The sequence below is a fragment of the Palaemon carinicauda genome, unplaced genomic scaffold (genome assembly GCF_036898095.1).
Source record: "Palaemon carinicauda isolate YSFRI2023 unplaced genomic scaffold, ASM3689809v2 scaffold321, whole genome shotgun sequence".
NCBI classification, from domain to species: Eukaryota; Metazoa; Arthropoda; class Malacostraca; order Decapoda; family Palaemonidae; genus Palaemon; species Palaemon carinicauda.
In genome coordinates, this window is record NW_027170882.1 from 76,497 (window position 1) to 103,201 (window position 26,705).

Sequence of the window (26,705 nt, forward strand, 5' to 3'; positions counted from 1 at the left end):
AGCTAAGAAAGAAAACGAGAGAAAGGGGTAACTCGTGACTGCGAACAGAAAACGGGGATCCAAAGCTCTCGCTCTCTTAAACACAAAAACAGGACTAAAAAACACACAACACTATTATAAACGTATAAAATAAACCTGTACATCCATAAAACACTACGATCGAAGAATAGCAACTGTTAAAACTTAAAATAAATAGCACAGTCGAGTGACGAACGCCTCGGAGGGGCGGGTACTAAACAAATACAAAGCTAAATCGCTATCTCGTTCGTAGGCTGGACTTACTAGCAAAAAGTACCATGAGTATAAATACACAAAAAAAAAATAAAAATAAAAATAATAACGGCTCTAAAGGCATAAGGCCAGGGACTTAACCAAGAACCTAAGTGACAGAGTACTAAACGGGCAGACAAAGATGAATTCCCAAACAGTGAACAAACAATGGCCGCCATGAAAGGCCAGACGGGAATAATAAAACAGACTATACTGGATATAAAACAAAAGCCCGGTACAATAAAATACTGTCAAAACAAACTATGGTACTTAACATTGGAATGTGTGAAGATGAAGCTTCGGACATGACAAAATAAATCCACGATTGATAAAAAAGACCGAGAGCACAACAAAACAATTCAACACTTTGTATTCTAAAAAGAAGGATGATGTTCAGATGGCGCTCGTGTCGTGGCGTGGGTGGTGCGGCGATGGGGGTGTGTCTAGGGCCTCTGTATCGGCCCATCCCTTTGACGAAGGAATTAACTAAATGGAAGACAACCTGTGAATAGTGGATTTCACGCGCCTTTGCTTTATACACGACACCCAAAAGGTGCTCGCGCGAGGGTTGTAACCTCAGCATTCCATGCTTTTATCTTTCTCTGGTATAATTGGAAGGTTTTATCAGAAAAGATATACAAGAAGGACTTTTCACCGGGCGCCACAGGTTCGACCCAGAAATGATATTTTAATTATAAAATAAATTTTTGAATATACTTACCCGGTGAATATATAAATTAAACGACCCTCCCTTCCTCCCCAATAGAGACGCAGTGGGATGAGAAGAAATTGAGTCTTGGTTTACATCGAGAGAGTGGTATCTGGCCGACAGTTGGCGCTGGTGGGCACACCCGCAACCTGTATAGCGATTGCTGGCGAGTTTTTACTGTTTTTTGTCTGTCGAGCAACAGAGTTGCAGCTATTATATATTCACCGGGTAAGTATATTCAAAAATTTATTTTATAATTAAAATATCATTTTTTAAAAAATATATTGCAAAATGTGCTTAAAAAGAAAAAATGCCTGGGGGTTAAGGGTTGGAAAGTTCCAAATAGCGTTGGGGGTAAAAGGGTTAATACAGTAAGCAATCTGGCATTTTCAATATTAAACTTACCCGATAATCATGTAGCTGTCAACTCCGTTGCCCGACAGAATTCTATGGAGGGATACGCCAGCTATCACAATACTAGAAGGGGGTGTATTTACCAGCGCCACCTGTGGCCAGGTACTCAAGTACTTCTTGTTGACACCTCCTCAATTATTCCTCTGTCGTGCTTCCGGCAAGACGTTCTGGGATACGCTTATGTTCTTGGAGTATTTTCACGACTTTGGTGAAGTATTTCTCTTTGATTTCGGCTGTCGCTTTACTGGAAACTTCTATATTAGCTTAGTTAGCTTTTGGAATTAATTTGATTAATTATGGTGACGAGAGAGTATGAACTCTCGTTCACCTTTCAATGGCCGACCCTTCCCTTAGACGGAAGTGTTGGTGTCTAAGAGAGTATAGACTCTCTTTCTTAATTTTGCTTAACAAAAGTTATAGATTTATTTTATATCTCTCCGCCTCTTATAGGCCTCTTCGATTAACTTCCTTTTATTATAAACTCATTAAAATTAATTTTTATATTTGTTTATATTCGACCTTCCTAATAGTAGGCGGTCTTTTACCGAAGTTAATAAACTTTGAGCCCGTCATTTCGGTTTTACCTGTTAACATATTATGCTATTTCCGCCACAGAGTTTGAAAGATTTTCTTTGACAGTCTCGTACTGTTTTCAAAGTTGAACTAACGTTTTGTTTTGTCTCTGCATTTGTTGACGTTCAGAACGTTCAACTTGCACTCTATCGTTACGATAGAGAAAGAATGTTCACGGTTTCACGTTGCAGTAAGAGTAGCCGTGTCTAGCGTTTTGTTCATTCTTTCTTAACTTAATGGTTTTGATCCTAATAAAGGAACTTTTCAGTTTTTTCCTTTAACAATAATATGTTTTAACGATATATATGATTGGGCTCTTCTCTCAGGTTCTAAGTCAAGAGAGAGAGAGAGAGAGAGAGATAGAGACGGAGGGAGAAAGAGGATAAACGTTTCATTCAAGCCTGCCAGGCGTACGAGTAACGTCGTTATCGTTTTTGCTCTTCTCCCTAGTCTCTTTAGGGGAAGAAACTAAACGTTTCTAGAGTGATCTAGTGTTTAGTCTCTTTCCAACCACTGAATTATCTTTCATTAGATTTTTCTGTTACATTGTAATTCTGTTTTCGCAATTACTAACTTTGAGAAAGGATAGAATTGCGTATTTCAGGTACAAACCACTTAAAGTTTCGAGTTCAGTGAAATAAGTGCAAACAGAAATCAAAGTGATAAGTGATTAGTGCGTGAGGGTACTTTTGTGCGCGCCAGTCGTCCTCCCAGTCCGGGACCTCTTGCAAGCTCCCAAGCCCAGGGGAGAAGCAATGTCGAAGGGCATAAGGGTTCAGCAGGCCTTGATCGGCGCACAGAAGTATTCTCGGTGGTTGTGGGCGTGTCTTACCGAGACCGTCACTCCCACCCGCAGACGATTGAGCCCTTATTTTGCTCGTCTGCAGAAGAGATTAGGGGAGAAAATAAAGGCAGAGTAACGCTGGTCTCAGGTCTCAAGACCTCTTAAAACGTTAAGTCCAGACCTATGCCAGACGTACGAAGTTAAACACAACCCGTATGCAGTCATTGGGTTAGCTCTGACTCTCCTCAGTCATCAGTTGATTACACTCCGCCTAAGAGGAGTAAGGTTCTGCCACAACAGATCTCTGCTGTTAAGGCTTTACCTCAGCAGAACTTAGTGTCTGCCGACCCCAAGTTAACTCTACTGCAGTCCATACAGTCACAACTTTCGGTCTATCGCTCCGCCTGATCACAGTACCATCTGCCAGGCGTACGATGTTGTGGACTCTACTACAGTCCATGCAAGCACAGCTTTCGGACTTGATGCGTGAGTGTCGGGCTGAGAGTGTTGCTCCTCCGCCTCCGCCTACACTCCCTCCACCTACACTCGCTCCGCCTGATCACAGTACCATCTGCCAGGCGTACGATGTTGTGGACTCTACTACAGTCCATGCAAGCACAGCTTTCGGACTTGATGCGTGAGTGTCGGGCTGAGAGTGTTGCTCCTCCGCCTCCGCCTACACTCCCTCCACCTACACTCGCTCCGCCTGATCGCAGTACCACCTGCCAGCAGTTCCACCTGCCAGGCGTACGATGTTGAGCCACGTGCTGAGTTTGCTGTTCCCTGTGGTGTTCAGCCTCCGCCTTCCTTAAGGCAACCTTTACATTGGGATCAGGAGGATTATACCTCTCTTCCTCCGCCTCCCCTTGCTGCTCCACCAGTGATGCAACACTCGGTTGAGGTACAACAACCTCTCCCGTCCATGAGTCAGTCTCCTCAGCTCTTGCTGCAGCGAGCTCAACCCTCCACAAGGCAAGCACCACAACACCTTAGCCTTGCGCCTCAGGAGCCTCAGCTTGCGAGACATTTACCTTGTTCTGCGCAGCCTCTTCCTCATCGCGCTCCGCTCACACCACAGGAACTGGAACTTGCTACTCCGCTTCCGCCAACCGCTCAGCAAGCGCAACCCTTGGGTTCAACCACTCATGCTAGGAGTCAGCCTCCTCCACCCATGCGCCTTCCTTCTGCTTGTCTTTTATTCAGCCTTTGCAGACTGAGCCTCAGGTGTTCCCTCATTGGAGTCTTGAAGAGGAAACCACAACTATTGTTGTTCCAGCTCGTTCTGACTCTGCTGTTCAGCATACCTTACCTCCATTTTCATACCATGGTTTAAACCCCATGCAAGCATGCATAAAGCACTCTAGCACTGGTCATGGAATTTCTGAGAAATGTTAAACGCCATGCACACGCTCTGCTTTCCTTACAGCAGGCTCTGCTTACAGCAGGCTCTGCTTACTACATGCTCAGCATTCAGCATGCTCTGCATACAACATGCTCTGCATACAGCATGCTCTGCATTCAGCATGCTCTGCATACAACATGCTCTACATACAGCATGCTCTGCATACAGCATACTCTGCATACATCATGCTCTGCATACCTTACCGCATGCTTCTCAACATCTTGGGTTGTTGCCAACTCACTAGACTGTCAAGCAGTTTCATAACGTTGCCTTCTAGTCTGCTGCTTTTGCACCAGTGAACCCTCACTCAGAGAACTTAGCTTTTCTAGGATAAGGTCCCTGTAGATGAGAAAGTTCTTTTCTCCCTCCTTCTGATATTCCCTTGAGGACTCTGTCATTTGGAGGGAGCCTTTAGCTGCATAACCTCTTATGGACTTTTATTTAAGCATAACATGCTTACAGGGAAGGTAATGGTTCCACTTCAGCCGCTAATCCCGTCTGTTACCACACCTGCTCCCATAGACCTTGAGCTGTGTTGCATGACATGCAGTCCAAGCTTAGTCCTTGTTAGAGGATTTTTTGTTTACGGAGTCAATGTGTCACGGGGAAGACGTTCAACAACCAACAGAAGGGACTTGTTGTGACGCAGTGCGGCAACCTCAGCAACCCGTTAAGGAGTTGTCTGTACGACCCAGACAGTCTAGACAGATTCGGGTTGTCACTGTACTTCCTCGCTTGCCCATGATTGACAGTTTACAGACTGTGCAGCAGTATCATGATCTTGTGTCCGGCTCCGTCAGACGACTGGCTTTTAAGAGCTCCCACAAGTCGTCGCTGTCTGGAGATTTTCAAATGGACTATGGATCTGACCAAGGAACTGGGCCTCCTGGTCAATTTTGAGGAGTCTCAGCTCGTTCCATCCCAGACCATTGTCTCCTTGGGTATGGATCTTCAGAGTCGAGCTTTTCGGACTTGTCCGTCGGCCCCAAGGATCTTCCAAGCCCTAGAATGCATCCAGAGCATGCTGAGAAGGAACCGATGCTTAGTCAGGCAGTGGATGAGTCTAACAGGGACACTTTCATCGCTGGCCCTGTTCATCGAGTTAGGGAGACTCCACCTCCGCCTCCTTCAGTATCATCTAGCTGCTCACTGGATAAAGGACATGACGCTAGAGACGGGCTCAGTTCCTGTTTCCGAAGAGATGAGGTCTACTCTAACGTGGTGGAAGAACAGCATTCTTCTCAAGGAAGGTCTACCATTGGCTGTTCAGACCCCCGACCACCGTCTCTTCTCGGACGCATCGGACACGGGCTGGGGTGCGACACTGGACGGACAGGAATGCTCGGGAACATGGAATCAGGAGCAAAGGACACTTCACATCTATTGCAAGGAGTTGTTGGCAGTTCATCTGGCCTTGATAAACTTCAAGTCCCTCCAGCTTAACAAGGTGGTGGAGGTGAACTCCGACTACACCACAGCCTTGGCTTACATCTCCAAGCAGGGAGGGACTCATTCGAGGAAGTTGTTCGAGATCGCAAGGGACCTCCTCATTTGGTCAAAAGATCGAAAGCTCACGCTGGTAACGAGGCTCATTCAGGGCGATATGAATGTCATGGCAGATCGCCTCAGCCGGAAGGGTCAGGTCTTCCCCACAGAGTGGACCCTTCACAAGAATGTTTGCAGCAGACTTTGGGCCCTGTGGGGTCAGCCAACCATAGATCTATTCGCTACCTCGATGACCAAGAGGCTCCTCTTGTATTGTTCTCCGATTCCAGACCCAGCAGCAGTTCGCGTGGATGCCTTTCTGCTGGATTGGTCCCATCTCAACCTGTATGCATTCCCGCCGTTCAAGATTGTCAACAGGGTACTTCAGAAGTTCGCCTCTCACAAAGGGACACGGCTGACGTTGGTTGCTCCCCTCTGGCCCGCGAGAGAATGGTTCACCGAGGTACTGCAATGGCTGGTCGACGTTCCCAGGACTCTTCCTCCTAGAGTGGACCTTCTGCGTCAACCTCACGTAAAGAAGGTACACCCAAACCTCCACGCTCTTCGTCTGACTGCCTTCAGACTATCGAAAGACTCTCAAGAGCTAGAGGCTTTTCGAAGGAAGCAGCCAGAGCGATTGCCAGAGCAAGGACGACATCCACTCTCAGAGTCTATCAGTCTTAATGGGAAGTCTTCCGAAGCTGGTGCAAGGCCAATGCAGTTTCCTCAACCAGTACCACTGTAACCCAGATTGCTGACTTCCTGTTACATCTAAGGAACGTAAGATCCCTATCAGCTCCTACGATCAAGGGTTACAGAAGTATGTTGGCAGCGGTTTTCCGCCACAGAGGCTTGGATCTTTCCTCCAACAAAGATCTACAGGACCTCCTTAGGTCTTTTGAGACCTCAAAGGAACGTCGGTTGTCCACTCCAGGCTGGAATCTAGACGTGGTCCTAAGGTTCCTAATGTCATCAGGATTTGAACCGCTCCAATCAGCCTCTTTTAAGGACCTCACATTAAAAACTCTTTTCCTCGTGTGCTTAGCAACAGGTAAAAGAGTAAGTGAGATCCACGCCTTCAGCAGGAACATAGGTTTCACATCTGAAACGGCTACATGTTCCTTGCAGCTCGGTTTTTTGGCTAAAAACGAGCTTCCTTCCCGTCCTTGGCCTAAGTCGTTCGAGATCCCAAGCCTGTCCAACATGGTGGGGAACGAACTGGAGAGAGTACTTTGCCCAGTTAGAGCTCTTAAGTACTATCTAAGAAGGTCAAAACCATTACGAGGACAATCAGAAGCCTTATGGTGTGCTATCAAGAAGCCTTCTCTACCAATGTCTAAGAACTCAGTTTCTTACTACATCAGGCTTCTGATTAGAGAAGCAAATTCTCATCTGAAGGAAGAAGACCTTGCTTTGCTGAAGGTAAGGACACATGAAGTGAGAACTGTGGCTACTTCAGTGGCCTTCAAACAGAACCGTTCTCTGCAGAGTGTTATGGATGCAACCTATTGGAGAAGCAAGTCAGTGTTCGCATCATTCTATCTCAAAGATGTCCAGTCTCTTTACGAGTACTGCTACACCCTGGGTCCATTCGTAGCAACGAATGCAGTAGTAGGCGAGGGCTCAGCCACTACATTCCCATAATCCCATAACTTTTTAACCTTTCTCTTGAATACTTTTTATGGGTTGTACGGTCGGCCAAGAAGCCTTCCACATCCTTGTTGATTTGGCGGGTGGTCAATTCTTTCTTGAGAAGCGCCAAGGTTAAAGGTTGTGATGAGGTCCTTTAGTATGGGTTGCAGCCCTGTATACTTTAGCACCTTTGAGTTGATTCAGCCTCCCAAGAGGAACGCTGCGCTCAGTAAGGAAGACGATCTTATTAAAGGCAGAGTAACGGTTCAAGTCGACTTCCTTACCAGGTACTTATTATTTCATTGTTATTGTGGATAACTGATTATATGAAATACGGGATACTTAGCTATCCTTTAGTCTTGTACACTGGTTTTTCACCCACCCCCCTGGGTGTGAATCAGCTACATGATTATCGGGTAAGTTTAATATTGAAAAATGTTATTTTTATTAATAAAATAAATTTTTGAATATACTTACCCGATAATCATGATTTAATCGACCCTCCCTTCCTCCCCATAGAGAACCAGTGGACCGAGGAATAATTGAGGAGGTGTCAACAAGAAGTACTTGAGTACCTGGCCACAGGTGGCGCTGGTAAATACACCCCCTTCTAGTATTGTGATAGCTGGCGTATCCCTCCATAGAATTCTGTCGGGCAACGGAGTTGACAGCTACATGATTATCGGGTAAGTATATTCAAAAATTTATTTTATTAATAAAAATAACATTTTGTAATAACCTGATATCTATTTCATATAAAACTGGACTTTTTATTGACTTTTGTAGCTGGAAATTATAGGCATGGGAGTCAGGTTAGGCCTACCCTAGGCCAAAATGTAACAAAATTCGCCTTACAAACCGTTTCTTGGAACCTATTAAGTTTGTAAGTTGAGGATCTTCTATAAATTAAGCCTAATATTTTGTTCCCCATCTGGTTAGTCTTGTTAGGTGTAATGGTTAAACTTTGCTGTAAATATTTAGATGACAACATTCTAAATGCATTTGAAACAAGTAGAAAGAGCATTCAGACATTTCAGATCTCCGTCAATGAAGATTGTTAACGTTTGACTTGAGTCTACAGACTGAGCTTTCCCTTCTTCATATGTTGACCGTGAATGATTCTACTGTATATTAATAACAGTAATAACTAGAATTGCGATCTTCATCTGTATCACCTCCAAAATCTGATGGGGTCTTCCAGAGCAAAATACCTATCCGTTCCAGGACATGGAGCCTATCCGTTGTTAAAGTCACAATCTTGATCGGGATTACTTCCAAAATCAAATGGGCTCTTCCTATCCGTTGTTAAAATTGGGGATAATCCCGCAGGAGGTTTTGCCGTATTCCTGCTAACAGACAAACAAACAGATAGATAAATAGATAAATAAATGCAGGGAGAAGTTTGTACTTAAGGGCTGTTAAGTTTCATCTTTGGAGTCTGGAAATATTGAGAATATTTCTACTGTCTTTATCATGTTAATTAATTCGTCTTCAGAGGTTGTTTGAAATGTGATTATTATTGTTATTCTCATTAGTTAAGCTACAACCCTAGTTGGAAAAGCAGGATGCTATAAGCCCAAGGGCTCCTACAGAAATAAATAGCCAAATGAGGAAAGGAAACAAATTAACTACATGAGAAGTGATTAATAATCAATATAAAATAACTTCAAGGTCAGTATCAATGCTAAAATAGATCTGTCATACATAAACTATGAGGAGAGACATATAAATCTGTTCAACATAAAAACATTCGCTGCTAGTTAGAATTTCTGAAGCTCTTTTCCCGTAAAATTGTGTAATAGTTTTACTGTATAAGGTGAATGAGTAAAATATTTTCTCAAAAATCTTATTGTAGACTTTGATCAGTTTAGCTTGAACTTGATGACTCAATGTAATTAGGAAAGATTTATATTTTTTTTTTTGGAAAAGTTTGTTCAAGTGATTTCACCAATTCAAGATTGAGAAAATTCTGACAATGTTGAAAACGGTTTGGCGAGATATTACCGCCAGAGAGTTGTTGGGTCCTTACCTTGGATTATGTGTTGTATTTCCTTTGCCTACACATACACCAAATAGTCTGGCTTATTCTTTACAAATTTTCCTCTTTCCTCATACACCTTACAACACTGTGATAGCTGAAAAATTTATCACTCAAGGGGTTAACTTCTGCACTGTAGTTGTTCATTGGCTAATTTTCTCTTAGTAAGGGTAAAGACTCTTTAGCTATGGTAAGCACCTCTTCTAGGAGAAGGACACCCCAATATCAAAATGTTCCCTTCTCTTGGTTAGTGCCATAGCCTTTATACCATGGTGTTTACACTCAGGGACACTATTCTATTTGTGTCTTTGTTTCCTTTCTAGGCTATTTTCCCCATGGACCCCTTGGCCTTATAGTATCCTGAGTTTTCAACTAGTATTGTAGTTTAGCAAGTAATGATAATAACAATAATATTAGTCAATATTCAAGAACGTAATCAGGGCCATATTCGCAAAGTCAAACTTTTAATCGAAGGCTCTCACGCTTGTGTTAGATTATGATGGGTATGACAATCTCAGAATAATAGCAGTTACTTCTCTTCTCTTCTGCCTTCTCCTTTGATAAACCATTATAATTCTAATTTTGTTCTTAATAGGATTATAAAGGTAGCATTTTAGATTGAATCCACTGCTAGGGTTGCAGTAGCTTATGGGTAACTAACTATCTGTTGGACTGGGGTTCAAGACTCGCTCAAGCTTGATAGTTTCTTGTAGTGACTGCCACTTTACCATCCTTGTGAGCTAAGGATAGGGGATTTGGGGAGCATATAGGTCTACTTACTGAGTCATCAGGAACCATTGCCTGGCCCTAGTTGAGTCCAATTGTTGGGTTATAGTATTTTTATATAAAAAAAAAAGACCCACATGTTGAATTTAATCATATATTTAAGTGATTTAGATAATACAGATGTTCTAGTCTCAAGTAGAACTTATTGAGGGTTGTCATCATATAATTTGTTTCAATATAATTTTAATTTTAGAGAAAGATGACTTTACCTACATTTATTGTGAAGTGTAGCATAGCAGATATTTAGTAGACCATTAAAAAGAATAATTAATAGATTTTATAGATTTTGATTAATTAGTAAGACTATCGTATTAACCTTTGAGATAGCAAGAGATTGAAATGCCCCTAATCTGATATTTCATTCCAGGCTGACCAGCTGAAACCGAAAGTTGGAAGAATAGGATTCCTTCCGGCTCCAACTTGTGACCTGGAGTTTGGTCCTCAGAGACCTGGGCTTGGGCTACCCCTGAACCCCTCCCTTGCACGGTGTTCCATGAGAAAAATTGACAAGATGGAAATACTCTTCTAAGGCCAGAGATACTTTGCAACGGTGACCATTTTGGTCTCAATCGTGTAAGGGGCTATGACTTATAGTCTACGAGCCCCACCCAGAGACCAGCTCCGGGCAGTATGGAACGAACGAAATGAAGAATAAGGTGTAGGCGCACATCAGCGTGTACCCAAGTCTTTTCGCCATCTGGATTCTGAGCATGTGAAGGTAAGGCATTGATATAAATGGAATTATGATTTTGTTATCAATTTGTTCCTACACAAATACAAACCCTCGTCATTTGTATGAGTAAGCTCTTGACTCATTTATTACCTCCGCCAAGGATGTAATGAAATTGAGTCGATTTATTTATTTATCTATTTGTCTGTGATGTTGAGTCATTCTGAACCGACTGAGACCCCAGGCAGAAGAGATAATTGCCGAAGAGCAAGCTGGGTTTAGAAGAGGAAGGAGCACAACAGAACAGATTTTCAATCTTCGAGTTCTGTGTGAGAAGTACAGCCAACACCAGCAAGACATCTTCCACGTGTTCATTGACTACAAAAAGGCATTTGACCGCATATGGCATGATGCCCTCTGGGCCACAATGAACAGGTACAACATGGGACAAAAACTGATACAGACGATCCAACAGCTGTACAATAAAGCAACCAGCGCGGTCCTTGCCCAAGGCAAAATAGGGGAATGGTTCCACACTTCAGTAGGTGTCCGCCAAGGCTGCCTTCTGTCACCAACCCTGTTCAACATCTTCCTTAAACAAATTATGACAGATGCACTCGAAGATCATGTGAGCACAGTTAGCATCGGAGGACAAACAATCAGCATCCTTCGGTTTGCTGATGATATTGATGGCCTGGCAGGGAACGAAGATGAGCTGGTCAACCTCGTGAAACGTCTGGATGAAACATCAACCAGACACGGAATGGAAATCAGTGCTGAAAAAACAAAGCTAATGAGAAACAGCTCCAAACCAATCAAAGCAAAAATCGTGGTCGGTGGTCAACAACTTGAAATAGTCCAACAATTCAAGAAGGATCTAAACCAGAAGTCCATGCAAGAATCGCGCTAACAACAGCGGCGCTAACAAAACTGAATCAAATCTGGAAAGACAAAAACATCGCTGTCAAATCCAAATTGAGACTATTGCATGCCCTAGTCATTTCCATCCTTCTGTATGCTTGTGAATCCTGGACAATGACGGCAGAGCTACAGAGAAAGATCCAAGCTGTAGAAATGAGATGCCTCAGACGAGTGCTTGGCATCTCGTACATTGAGCATGTCACAAATGAAAAGTCAACAGAAGAGTGAGACAACACTTAGGACGCTATGAGGATCTGCTGTCCACAGTGAAGAGGAGAAAACCAAAATGTTATGGCCACATGACAAGATCAAGCGACCTGTCCAAGACAATTCTCCAGGGAACAGTTCAGGGGAAGAGGAGAAGAGGGCGGCAGAGAAAGAGGTGGACCGACAACATTGCTGAATGGACAGGAAAAACCTCCGCCCAGACCCAGGCACTCGCACACAACCGTGACAAGTGGAGGTTCTTATTGCGGTGTTCCACCATGCAGCGCCCCTACGATCCTGGTGAATTATAGGATCGGTAACGGTAACGGTAACTGTGGACAGGATTACGTCAAATCTACTTGATGAATTTTAACAAAATTTTCTCCCCAGATAGAACTTAGGCCATTGATAACTTCATTAACTATTGGAGATGATCCGGTACGGGATCCAGATTTTAGATCTGGATTTGCATTTTTCACAATTTTAAAGATTATGTGTAAAGAAATTGACACATTGGATTTTCACCAAATTCTGACAATGGACAGATTTTATGCATCGTACGAAACCATGAAAATTTGGAGGTGATCCGTTCCGTTGCTGGACGGAGGATTTGCCTTTTCTTCGGCACCTCCTTAATTGTCTTCTCTATTCTAATTCTTTTATTTTAAACATAAAACTTACCCGCTGGTTATATAAGAATGGCTAGCGTTCCCGACGCCTCGGCAGAACTATTTAAAAACTCGCGGCTAACGGAGGTATGTCAGGTGTACACTAGCACCCTGGTGGACTACAGGTAGAACTACTCCCACTTCCTCAGATTTTTCCTGCCGGTCGTACTGGTCAGAACGTTGAAAATTCACTCGCTGTTTACATTCAATTGGACGGTTTATTTGGTGATGTACTCTGTCTTTTTGTTTTTGTTGGCTTTCGCTTTAGTGTTTTCCTTTTCAAATATTCTTGAAATCTTATTATTGTGAGGTTATTTAGTTATTTTGACCTCTGCTGTTGTTTAATTTTCTCTTGTCACTTTTCAATATGGCCGACCCCTCCCCTTTATATAGGAAGTGTAGTAAAGGTTGTCAGACTCGACTTCTTAAAGGTTCTGTTGATCCGCACACAATTTGTGTTAAATGTAGAGGGAAATCGTGTGCTGATGGGGATCGGTGTGAAGAATGTCCTTCATTAATGGAAAGTCAGTGGGTAGCTTACGAGTGTTATACTCAGAAATTAGAGAAAGATAGAATTAGGAAAGAAAGGATTAGACGTAGGTCGTCCCGTTCTGTGGATTTATCTAGGTCTGATGTAATTAATCCTACGTCTTCCCCCGTAGTGGTAGATCAAGAGCCAAAAGAACCTATGATGAGGGATATGTTATCCGCAATTCAAGCTCTCGGTGTGAGGGTTGAATCTTTAGCAGCGGACAAAAAACAAATGATGTCAGAAATTAATGTACTTAAAAGGGGTCGGACTAGTGATCGATCTAGTGTTAAAAGTCCGACGAATGTGTTTAGTGTAGTGGAGGGCGCGCCTGCGCAATCGTGTCGTTCGCCTAGCCTAAGACCTCTGTCAAGCTCCCGGAAGGGGAGAAGTTATGTCGAAGGGCAAAAGGGAACGAGAGGCTTCATCAGTCGCGTAGACGTTCCCTCGAGTGATCCTGATGGCGTAGCTCAGGGCGCTCACCCTCACCATAGAAAAAGTGAGGTTAGTGCTTTGTCTCCCTCTTCAGATGAGGAGTCACGTGATGATAGGTGGCGTAAAGAATCTAGACCGATTGAGAGGAAAGTTCAGTCAGTGGAACAGCCGCACGTTTCCTCCCCGCAACAGTCGGGTTGTAGTCATTGGGAAACACCTGAACGTGTTCGGTCCCATGACGAGTGTTCTCCTGCGAAGCGCTCGAATGTGGGTTCCGATGGGGATAGAGTAATGGATTCGGATGCGGAGTTAATTTCTGGTTCTGGTGTGACTATCCATGCTCCACCTCTTCCTTCAGACTGGGATTCTTCTCCCAAAAGGGGTAAAAGATTGGAGAGCGATGAAGAGGACGAATTCGCTATAGAGAAGGCTGTACAATTATCTCCTCAAAACGATCCAAAGTGGAATATGTTGTTGAACATGAAACAACAGCTCTCGTCGATGATGCAGTCTTATCAATCGGTTGTTGGCAGTGAGGCTGGGCGTCGGTCTTCGGTGGTAGACCCGTTGTCACACAGGCGGCCTGTTGTCTCTGGGACTGACGTGATATCGCACAGGCGGTCTCCCAGTTTCACTGTTCAGCGGAAGGTTGGAGTAGATTTGTCTCAGCAGAGCTCTGTTTCACAACAAATATCAAAGGAGCATTCAGCCGATATTCAGTCCAAGCGGGATAATGTTCGCCAAATGGCGGAGCGAGCCGCGAAGCGGCAGGATAGAAGCAGGCACAGGGCGCAGGCGGAGCCTGATTGGCAACATGACGAGCCTCAGGAGTTAATTGTTGAAGGCGCTGAACGTCGCCAGCGGTGCCAGACAGGCGCTAAGCGCCAGCGTGACGACCTACACCAGTCGAGCCATGAATGGGTAGAGCGCCAGCGCATGAGCGCGACGCGCCAGGGCTCCTCGGAGCGGCAGCGCGAACATCGCGTGAATGCGGCGCGCCAGGAGGCAGCAGAGCGGCGCCAGCCGGACTCATCCCATTATAAAATCAATAGTGACAGTGAATGCAAGTCGAATGACTGTCAATTGGAAACGGATATGGAACAACGCAAGCGCGCCCATGTTGACTCTGTTGCACCTGCACAGGAGGTTCAACGTTTGGGTCAAAACGCAGCCCCAATCTCTGAATTAGAAGATCAGGATGAGGTTCTCTCTCATGAGGAACACGTGGAGGATATCTCGGAGGAAGAAGAGGAGAAACCACCTCAACATGCGGTGGATTTCAAAAAGTTAATGCTGGTCTTCTCGGAATTATTTCCAGACAATTTTGCACCAGTTACTTCGCGATCTCCCCCTTCTGAGTTTATCTTGGGCAAGACAGTGAAGACTTCTTTTAATACAAGAATGGTGCTTTTCCGCTTTTCTAAGAGAGCATTGAAATTAATGGGAGCATGGATGGATACAAGAAAAACTATGGGCAAGACTTGCTTCGCTTTTCCACCAGCTAAGTTAGCCTCTAAATCGAACGTTTGGTATGAGACGGGAGAGGTATTAGGTTTGGGAGCTCCGGCATCTTCCCGTCGCATGGCCATGAGAAAGACAAAAGTGTTGTGGTTAATGTCGGAGTTTGACCACCTCTTAAAAGGATTGTTTAGAGCATTTGAGGTATTTAATTTACTGGACTGGTCACTGGTAGCTTTGAGCAGAAAAGTGGCCGAGATGACGGACACGGACACAAGTAGTCTTATCCAACTTATGTCTTGTATGGACAGAGCAGTCAGGGATGGTTCTAATGAGCTGGCCACTTTGTTTACTGCAGGAGTTACAAAGAAAAGAGCTACTTTATGTTCTGTCCTCTCTGCAGGTGTCACTCCATGTCAGAGATCTGAGTTGCTTTTTGCGCCCATGTCTTCGGCTCTATTTCCGCAGGATTTAGTTAAGGAAGTGGCTGCAAATCTGACTCAGAAGGCTACTCAGGATTTGGTTACTAAAACAGCCAGTAAGGTTTTACCTACGTCCTTCTCTTCTTGTAGAACTAAGGAAGGGGCATCATATTCTCATTCTGCTCAGCCCTTTCGGGGTAAATCTACAGGGAGAAGTACTTTCAAGCCAGAGGCAAGGAAGCAAAGGAAAAGAGTAGCCAAGCCAAGTCGGGGCAGGGTCTGACGGCTCTCCCCTTCAAGCAGTGGGAGCCAGGCTGAACAACTACTGGCAGGCCTGGGAGAAGAAGGGAGCGGATCCTTGGTCGGTACGTCTTTTAAAGGAAGGATACAAAATTCCATTTGTATTAAAGCCTCCTTTAGTCGCAGATCCGGTGGATCTTTCACCCAAGTACAAGAGAGGACCGAAGAGGCAGGCCAAGCACTTGCAAGTGTCACTTCTACTAAAAAAGAGAGCAGTAGAAAGGGTACAGGATTTGGAGTCTCCAGGGTTTTACAACCGCTTGTTCCTAGTTCTCAAGAGTTCAGGGGAATGGAGACCGGTTCTGGATGTGAGCACCCTCAACCGCTACGTCCAGAACTCGAAATTCACTATGGAGACTCAGAAGACTGTGCTGGCAGCAGTGAGGAAAGGCGACTGGATGGTATCATTGGACCTCCAGGACGCTTATTTTCATGTTCCGATACATCCAAGCTGCAAACGTTATCTGAGGTTCGTATACAAGGAAAAGGTCTTCCAGTTTCGAGCTTCATGTTTTGGCCTCTGCACAGCTCCTCTGATTTTTACAAAATTAATGATGAATGCACTCGAGGGGCATCAGAGCCTCCCTGTACTTGGACGATTGGTTGATAAGAGCTCCCTCGGTCGAGCGCTGTTTGAAGGACCTTCAGTTGACCATGGATTTGAGAAAAGAATTGGGACTTCTAGTGAGTTCAAAGAAGTCACAGTTGTCTCCATCCCAGAAGATCCTTTATTTGGGGATGGAGATTCGGATTCAGGATTTTCGGGCTTTTCCGTCGCCTGCAAGAGTTCAGTCAGCCCTTCTAAGGCTGGGAGCCTTTATGGAGAAAAAAGTCTTCTGGGAACCCTCTCGTCTCTAGAGAAGTTTGTATCTCTGGTAAGGTTGCACCTGCGCCCCCTTCAATTTTACCTCAATGCTCATTGGAAAAGGGGGGACTGTCTCGACAAGGAGAGTATTCCCGTTACGAATACGTTCAAATCACATCTTCAATGGTGGAGCAATGCTCACAAACTCAACAAGGGTCTATCGTTGGAGCAGAGGAACCCAGACCTCATGTTGTTCTCAGACGCCTCAAATTCGGAATGGGGAGCAACATTGGGAAGAAGAGAGATCTCAGGATGTTGGACAAAAGAACAGAAGGCTCTTCATATCAATCAGAAGGAGCTCTTAGCGGTGCACTTAGCCCTCAAAGGATTCGAGGGCCTGGTCCTGGACAAGGTGGTACAGGTCAATTCGGACAATACCACGACCCTAGCGTACATAGCGAAGCAGGGAGGGACCCACTCGGAGTCTCTGTACGAATTTGCGAAATCTCTACTCCTCTGGGCAAAAGAAAGGAGGATTCTTTTATTGACTCGATTCATTCAAGGAGCCAAGAATGTGAGTGTGGACAGGCTCAGCAGGAGGGACCAAGTTCTGTCCACGGAATGGATGCTGCAATTGGAGGTTCGCAAGAAGTTGTGGTGATTATGGGGTCACCCTCTCATAGATCTCTTTGCAACCTCCAAAACAAAGAGACTGGGAACGTATTGCTCTCCAGTACCGGATCCCGAGGCAGCTCACATAGACGCGTTCCTGCTGGATTGGGCGCACATGAATGTTTACGCGTTCCCACCCTTCAAGATCCTATACAAAGTAGTGCAAAAGTTCGTATCTCACAAGGAGACCAGAATGACTCTAATTGCTCCTTTTTGGCCGTCGAGAGTCTGGTTTCTGGAGATACTGGAGTGGGTAGTGGACGTGCCGAGAAGCCTCCGGTTAAGAGCAGATCTTTTCAGACAACCCCATTTGGCAAGAAATCACCAAAACCTCCGAGCTCTACGTCTGACTGCCTTCAGACTATCGAAAGACTCGCAAGATCTAGAGGCTTTTCGAAGGAGGCAGCCAAGGCTATTGCAAGAGCAAGGAGGACCTCTACCATTAGAGTATATCAATCCAAATGGGAGGTATTCAGAGAATGGTGTAGAGCTAACTCAGTTTCTTCGTCCAATACCTCTATAGCACAGGTTGCCGACTTCCTTTTAGATCTGAGGAATAAGCATAACTTCTCGGTCCCGACGATTAAAGGATACAGAAGTATGCTGGCAACTGTTTTCAGACATAGAAATCTGGATCTCTCCAACAATAAAGATTTACAAGACCTACTTAGGTCTTTCGAACCGTCTAAGAGATGTCATCAGGTATCACCAGCTTGGAACTTGGATGTGGTACTTAGATTCCTTATGAGTGGCAGGTTCGAGCCTCTGCACTCGGCTACTTTTAAAGATATGACTTTGAAGACCCTTTTCTTGGTGAGCTTGGCAACAGCCAAAAGAGTCAGTGAGCTCCATGCTTTCAGCAAGAAGATTGGATTCAGAAATGGAAAAGCAATATGTTCTTTGCAGCAGGGTTTTCTGGCCAAGAATGAACTTCCTTCTCGGCCGTGGCCAAAATCTTTTGAAATTACTAATCTTTATGACTTAGTGGGCAATGAGTTAGAGAAAGTGCTATGTCCCGTTAGAGCTTTAAGGATATATCTAGAAAGAACAAGGAGCTTGAGAGGCAATTCGGAGGCGCTCTCAGCCTATGTCAAAAAATGCTCTTTCCTTTTTTATAAGGCTTTTAATTAGAGAAGCTCATTCACAGTGTAATGAGGCAGATCTTAGGCTGCTCAAGGTGAAGGCTCACGAAGTAAGAGCAGTGGCTACTTCGGTGGCTTTTAAACAGAATCGTTCTCTGCAAAGCATAATGGATGCGACTTTTTGGAGAAGTAAGTCTGTATTTGCATCCCATTACTTAAAACATGTTCAGACTCTTTACGAGGACTGCTACACTTTAGGTCCATTCGTGGCTGCGAATGCGGTAGTAGGTGAAGGATCTACCACAACGTTCCCTTAATCCCTAATACTCTTCGTTCTCTTGGAACTTTGTTGTTTTTAAGGTTGTATGTGTAGACTGGTCAACAGTCTTCCGCAATCTAATGATTTGGTCAGGTGGTCATGTTATTCCTTGAGAGCGCCCGGAACAAGGGTATTAGTTGAGGTCCTGTCATGTTATAGGTTATGGCACTGTTTGACAGCTCCTAGAGATCTTCAGCCCCCTGGGTGGACCGCTGGATCTTTTAAGGATAACAGACAGAATGAGACAGAGAACCATTGCAGTCTGTTGCCTTATCAGGTATGAACCACTTATATTAGTTATGTGTAACTATTAAGTGAATTTTCAATCAAGTTGCTGTCTCGGACCCGCCACCAAGGATGTCAATCAGCCATTCTTATATAACCAGCGGGTAAGTTTTATGTTTAAGTAAAAATGATATTTTCATAATAAAATAAGTTTTTGAACATACTTACCCGCTGGTTATATAAGTTATAATCCCACCCTCCTCCCCTCTAGAGACCAAGGGGCAAGAAAAATCTGAGGAAGTGGGAGTAGTTCTACCTGTAGTCCACCAGGGTGCTAGTGTACACCTGACATACCTGCGTTAGCCGCGAGTTTTTAAATAGTTCTGCCGAGGCGATGGGAACGCTAGCCATTCTTATATAACCAGCGGGTAAGTATGTTCAAAAATTTATTTTATTATGAAAATATCATTTTTCATCTCTCTTTTTTTCCACATCTGATATGTATATTCTTTTCTTTTCCCTATTCCTTCTTCCTTAAACAGAATGTTTCATAATACCTTCTTTTCCTCTTCGTATGGCTGCTGTAGTTCTATTATTTTTCTTCTCTTGTCGCTGAGCTCAGGACAGCTAAGAATGAAATGGGTAGGGTCTTCAGTCTCTGCCCCTCACAGTTTACATTCTACCCTTCCTTCTACTTCATGCCTTTTCCTATCATTTAATCTTAGACAGTTGACCCTAGCTCTATACATAATAACAGAATCAGGTTTATATGGATCAAGGTCACGAGCTGCTGTAGCTCGTGGCATTGCATCAGCTCAGTGCCGTTTGTGCAGCCTGGCTTTAGTAGCATACTGCTTTACAGTACAATCTGCTCCATTTGCAGACTTGAGTTCTCTTCCATATTGGCATTCAAGAAACTTGAGAAGCTCAAAGGGACTTGAAGGTATCAGAGAAACAGTGGATCAAGCCTGGGGACATTTGTTGTAACTAACTGTGTCCGACAAAGTTCTGCTACAAAATTATTATCATTACTAGTTAAGCTACAACCCTAGATGGAAAAGCAGGATGCTATAAGGCCAAGGTCTCCAAAAAGGAAACTAACCCTTGAGGAAAAGAAATAGATAGAACAGTGTACCTGAGTGTTCCTTAAGCAATAGAACTCTAACCCAAAACAGTGGAAGACCATGGTACAGAGGGTAGAGAAAAATGGTTTGATTTTGGAGTGCTCTCTTAATAGAGCAGCTTGCCATAGCTAAAGAGTCTCTTCTATGCTTACCGAGTGGAAAGTAGACACTGAACAATTACATTGTAGTAGTTAACCCTTTGAGTGAAGAAGAATTTTTCAGTTATGCCTCACGTCAGGCATAAGAGGAAAGAGGAGAATGTGTAAAGAATATGCCAAACTATTCAGTGTATATATATAGGCAAAGGAAAACTGAGCTGTAACCAGAGAGGGATCCAATGTCGTACCATCTGGTCAGTCAAAGGACCCAATAACTTTAGCTTTATTATCTCAATGGGTGGCTAGTGCCTTGGCCAACCTGTTAAAGGTTTGTAAAGGGTGTTGATGAATGACAGAAACAAGAGAGAGTGACAATGCCCTAGAAATTGACCATATATACATCTGATCAGCACCCAAGCCCCTGCTTCACCCAAGCTGGGACTTATTAGAAAAGTATTTATGAGGCAAATAATGTTAAAAATGGGTGAATTTATTTATTAGAAGAAGAATGTTGAAGGAAAATTTGTAGATAATATTAGGGAAATGAGATTACTGTATAGGCATTTGTGAGACAACAAGTCAACTCTGCAGAGTGATTGGAGGTTTTTGCTTCCTCAAAATAGGCTAACCGGAAGCAATTTGTTTGTGATGAAACAACTTACAGTATTATAGAATTATAAATTTATATATTTAACCTATAAGTGCATAATAATGCAAGCCCCAAGTAACAGTTAAACGGGTTTTATGAAACATTTTAATTAGTCAGGGTTTTCAGTTGTTTTTTCTTTTTTTCAAATCATTATATTTTATTTTATTAAACTATAGTTTTTATTATGATGTGTGTTGTTGTTGACTGTACTGAACTTATTAACAGCTTATAACATTTCTAAAGAACCTTATTTTCCTTTACAGGAGTCCTTCGTTCAGGATGTCTGAGTCCCATTTACGGACTGTCTCTCTCTTGTGACTGAAGACTTCGACGAACTTTCTCTTTCAAGACAATGCTCCAAAGATGCAATGAAGTTAGATGTACTCGGTCAATACATCCAAGTTGGAATGATTTGAGATAATTTTCACAATTCAAGATTGATATACCGTACAGTATTTACCAATCGTATACAGTATATTGATCTTAAGAAAACTAAAAAAGTTTGGTATAGTTTAAAAACTATTAGGTGTTTATTTAACAAAGAGCATCTAAAATTCTATGTGAATTACCTTACTTTTTGCTCTCCGTATTAGAAAATGATTGGCATCACGTTCCTCATATTATACTATATTTTAAGGTTAATACAGAAAGTCCTCAACTTGTAAACTTAATAGTTAATAGGTTTCAAGAAGCTGTTTGTAAGTTTTGTTAAATTTTGGTCTGGGGTAGGCATCACCTAACTCGCGGGCCTTTGATTTTCAGCTGCAAAAGTCAACAAATAGTCACGTTTCATGTTGCAAATGTCGTTTTGCTTACTGCATCAAATGATATAATATTGTTCATTTTACAGTATCTCATTATGAATATTTGATACAATATCAGATTTGATTTCACTTGGATTTGTGTTCGTATTTCCAAAAGTTTGCAAGCTGAGGACCTTCTGTGTTTTGATGATGTTAATAGGCAGGACACGTTTACAATTTTGTGGAATTTATTGTTTAAAAACAAATTTAAATTGATATATTGTAGAAAGTTTCTGTTTTCATTATTGCATTTTAGTCATGGCAAAAGATTTTTAACTGAGAAACAATAATTTGATAAAGTCGGAGAAATTTTATCTCATGATAAATTTAATCAAAAGACAAATGATCTGGTTTGTATTTCGCTTAAGAATAATTGTAGGTGTACAGGTCACCATTTTTGATTTATGATAATTCTCTAATTATTTTGTGTGTTGCTTATTTTATCTTTCATACGTGATAGGAAAAGGACTTTTGTTACTATGCTAAGGTCCCGTAAATGTGTTCTGCCCGTTAATAATTACTGTTGGGTTTGATATTGTATTGCTGCAGCAGTGGCCAAGATCTCATTCATTCATGAGAGTCCCATTGTAGGTTTTAGTTGTGGATAGGGTCTCCTCTGAGGAGTACAGTATATTCATGTTCATAGGAAAAACAAATCTTTATCTGTGGGTTGTTATGATTATTTCTGGGCTCAACCTGTGTCGCTCTGTGAAATGCTCCTTATAGCACCATTTCTAAGGTGTAAATACTGCTAAATATACCAGAGAAAAAAAGGATGCATGGAATGCCAGGAATATACCCAGCTAGCTCACCCTTAGGAGAGCTGCTTACCATAGCTAAAGAGTCTCTTCTACCCTTACCAAGAGGAATGTAGCCACTGAACAATTACAGTGCTGCAGTTAACCCTTTGAGTGAGAAGAATTTTTTGGTAATCTCAGTGTTGCTAGGACAGAGGAGAATGTGTATAGAATAGGCCAGACTATTCATTGTGTGTGTAGGCAAAGAAAAAATTAGCCGTAAACAGAGAGAGGGATCCAATGTAGTACTGTACCATTTGGTCAGTCAATGGACCCAATAACTCTAGCGGTAGTGTCTCTACAGGTGGATGGTGGTCCTGGCCAAACTACTTGCTATAAAATCAAAAGGAGTTTTTCCTTTACTTAATCTATTGTACTTTAGCCGTTGTATATCACTTAGTTTTTAGTTAAGTGTTGTGTTCTCAGTTGGAATTTTGTTTACGAATGTTGGTAAGTAGAGGATCTGGACCTGTTTCAGCACAGGTGGTGTTAGAGTAGTGCCATAGCCTCTGTACCATGGCCTTTCACTGTCTTGGGTTAGAGTTCTCTTGCTTGAGGGTACACTCGAGCACACTCTTCTATCTTATTTCTCTTCCTCTTGTTTTGTTAAAGTTTTTATAGTTTATATAGGAGATATTTATTGTTGTTACTCTTCTTAGAATATTTTATTTTCCTTTTTTCCTTTCCGCACTGAGCTATTTTCCCTGTTGGAGCCCCTGGGCTTATAGCATACTGCTTTTCCAACTAGGGTTGTAGCTTAGTAAGTAATAATAATAATAATAATAACCCTTTGCCACTTGGAATTTTAAGTTTTGTGTTCTGTTCACATTTGAACTAACTACAGTAAGCAGAAGGATAGTAAGAATAATCGGTTCTCAGGCACCAGACTTTCTTCAAGTTTGGACCTTGTCAAGGAATTTTATATATATTTGATTATACATAACAGAGATTTTATTCGGTAATAACTTTAAAATCATTTTAAGAATTGTATATTGCAATTAATGACTACAGTTTTCCCCATGTCTTTATCATTGTTTTGGCAGTGGTTTTTGGTTTTTTTCTAAGGTGGCTTTGTAAATCATTAATAATAGAATAATTCAGAGTCTAGTTTTCCAGTGCTGTTCTTAAATGTGATCCCAACTGGTACAGAAAAGGCTCACTTTTCTCTTGATTAAGGGCTGCATCAATGGATGGTTGTAGGACTCGGTTATAGAACTTTGATGGGAGGAGCTATTACAGATCACCAACGAAGGGGCTAAGCGCACCGTTTTCTGTACTGTGCATATGTGTACACGTACAGTACAGTGCGTACATACCTTTTACAGCTTGCATTAGCTTGTAGTCAAGATTTCTTTGAAGATCTTCCAAAATTAGTTCTTTGGGAAAAAGTTAACAATGTGCCATTATTGGACAGTCTAATGATGATGAAAAAAATGAAATCCTCCACAGTTCTTAAGGTTTTTTCAGTTCCATATGTCATCTTGGAATGAAATACCGTACTTTGGGATATTCTGGCATCGTAAAAAATTCCCCCTTTCTGTCCAAATATCTAGCATTGTAATTTGGCTTGTTAATATTTTGCCAATTTCAGCTTCAGTGGCAAAAATATAACCAACTTATCGCAGAATTAGGTTTGCGTAGTGTGTATTGGTGTGTATCTAATTCACATAAATTGCTATTATCGAAATATTACGTACTGTGGAATAAAATACTGTGAAACAGAATACCAGGTATCGTCGTCGGCGCCCGCTCTTGTCTGAGTATTGGGTTCTGTCGTTAGCCATCAGCCTCCTATCTTTGGGGTGGGAGGTTATGTCTGATGTGGCTGTTAAGTCCTAGTCTGTGGTGGAAGAGTCGCGGACAGTGTTCACATGGGAGGGTAGGTGGTGGGCGGGGCTGTTCTAATCGCTCTCTCCTTCTTCTCCTCCTAGCCTCCTCATTTTGTCTCCTCTTCTCCTCGAAGTCCACAGTGCCATGGTGTACTGTACTCCTCCAGGTTTTCCAGTCCCTGGCTGTTTCTTCCCATGAGGAAGGATTGATGTCAGTTAGAGCCAGGTATAAATCACATGAAAAATAAACATGAAAAACTTCTAAAAATAACAAATAACTAATTACAGTTTCACTTCAATGAAAACTTATCTACAGTGGATTAAATACAGTTTTTTTTTTTTAAACTCTGAGTACCTTAGCTGTTCCAGCTGTCTTGAATCCATTAGAAATTATGTCTGGATTTGATTCCAAATTCTCTATAGATGCAACAAAACATTCTGCACTCAACAGTTTGAGTGTAGCTGGTGACAAATCTATATTGACTGGCTACAAGTTATGCAATATATGTTTTATACTGGTTTCTCATGTTTAAAGGGTATAAAGGCCACTCATGAATTGAAGAGGCAAGGGACAGAAACATTGCCCTGGTTAGCAAGACTCTGCCCTAGAGTCTGACTATTTATACATATGATCTGTGCCCTAGATCCCTCTCCATCCAAGTTAGGACCAGGCAATGACTGCCGATGACTCAACAGGTAGGCCTATAGAGTCCTCAAACCTCCCATCCTTAGCTTACAAGGAGGGTGAGGTTGCAGACACCACTAGAAACCATCGTGCTTAAGAGGGGCTTGAACCTCAGTCTCATAAATGGACTGCTTCAAACAGTAGGAGTGTTTTGAGTTATTAACAAACCACAAAATGTTGTTCAATTTTTTGTGTTTGATTTTCACATTTTCAAAGGGAAAACAAAATAGATAGATTATAAATAAAGGCCAAAATATCCCAAAGTACGGTACAGTACATTCTTACTGACTTCTGTTGGTATGAAGAAGTGGCTTCTTCCTTAAGAACTGGTTCCTATATCTGTATAAATGCAGGGGCATATAGAATTTAAGACCTTCAGCATCAGATTTTTAACTCAAAATATAATGCTTCCTACATTGGAGGTAGTAGATTGAACAACCTACATCTTTGTGGCCTATAAAGTATTCTTGTACCTTGGTATAGAATTTATATCATCATTTCAGCCTTCAAAAGTCCTTTGTTGGATTTAGGCCTTCCCCAGGTTCCTCTACAGACTTCTATCCCAAGCTATTCTGTGCCACTGTTGCTTATGTTGGTCTAAGTCATCTCGCCAGCGGGTTTTTTTGTCTTCCTCGGTTTCTTGTGTATCCCCGGGGTGTCCAGAAGGTTGTTCATGATGTCCATCTGTTGTCTGTCATCCTGGCAATGTGCCCCGCCCAGTTCTATTTGAGCTTGCTAATGGTTTCAAGGATATCCATTACTTTATTTTTTTGACATATCCATCTAGCTGTTTTCCTATCCTTCCATGTTAGATTTAGCATAATTCTTTCGTGCCGTCTGCATTGTTGGTAATTTAAGGGAAAGCTTTTTTGTTAGATTCCAAGTTTCGGCCTTGTAGGTGACAGTGGGGGTGCCGAAACTTGGAATCTAACAGAAAAGCTTTTATATACTGTATCTTAAAACCATAGAGTGCTCCCCTAGCATGTAATGTTTGACTTTTATGAGACGCTATTCTTATTTTCAGAAGTTTGTTTAGAGCTGCTACTAAACTTTTGAAAAATACATAATTGAACATGGGCTCCAACAGGGAAAATAGTCCAGTGAGGAAAGGAAATAAGAAATCAGATAGAATAGTGTGCCTTAGTGTACCCTCAAGCAAAAGAACTCTAACCCATGACATTGGAAGACCATGGTACAAAGACTAAGGCATTACCCAAGACTAGAGAACAAGGGGTTAATTTTGGAGTGTCCTCCTTCTAGAAGAGCCTCTTACCATAGCTGTTCTACCCTTTTCAAGAGGAAAGTAGCCACTGAATAATTACAGTGCAGTATGTAATCCATTGAGTGAAGAATGTTTTGGTTATCTTAGTGTTGGCAGGCATATGAGGAAAGGAAAATGTGTAAAGAATAGGCTAGACTATTCGGTGTACATGTAGGCAAAGGAAAAATGAGGTGTAACCAGAGAATAAGTTATCTTCAAAGAAGACAAATTCTATAGAATTTTGAATAGATTACTATAGCATTTATATATGTTACCCATAAAGGTATATACAATCTGTACCTTTAAATGCATCTTAGAAATTGTGTGACATTGGCAATTTGTGAGTACAGTTTTCCAGAGTTTTTTTTTCACATTGATGTTACAATGTTTTTTTCTCTGGTTTTTAATCTGACCTCACAAATTGCCAATGTCATACAAGTTCAGGATATGGTCAGATAAGGAATGTCTTTCACATAAACTATCTGGACCTGTTAGCAGTATTCAAGGAAGTTTTGGGCTAGGAGTCACTGGTAAAGGGGAAGTGCAGAAAACCCTGCCGCAGTCTCCTACATTCAGCGCTAAGTCCCTTTCTGGAGGCGACAAGATCCTCACTGTTGTATAGACTTTGACACTTTTTACTTTTTACAGTTGAT

General features: G+C 42.4%; 1 long non-coding RNA gene across 1 annotated transcript in view; it reads left to right on the plus strand.

Annotated features, from left to right (window-relative positions):
* The window catches only part of LOC137636539 (uncharacterized), a 55,291-nt gene extending 33,083 nt beyond the window's left edge, over positions 1–22,208 (plus strand). Inside the window, exons 4-5 of the long non-coding RNA XR_011043144.1 lie at positions 10,461–10,811; positions 20,941–22,208. This is a non-coding gene — a long non-coding RNA (uncharacterized lncRNA). The remainder of the gene's footprint in view (positions 1–10,460; positions 10,812–20,940) is intronic.
* The last annotated feature ends 4,497 nt before the right edge of the window (positions 22,209–26,705 follow it).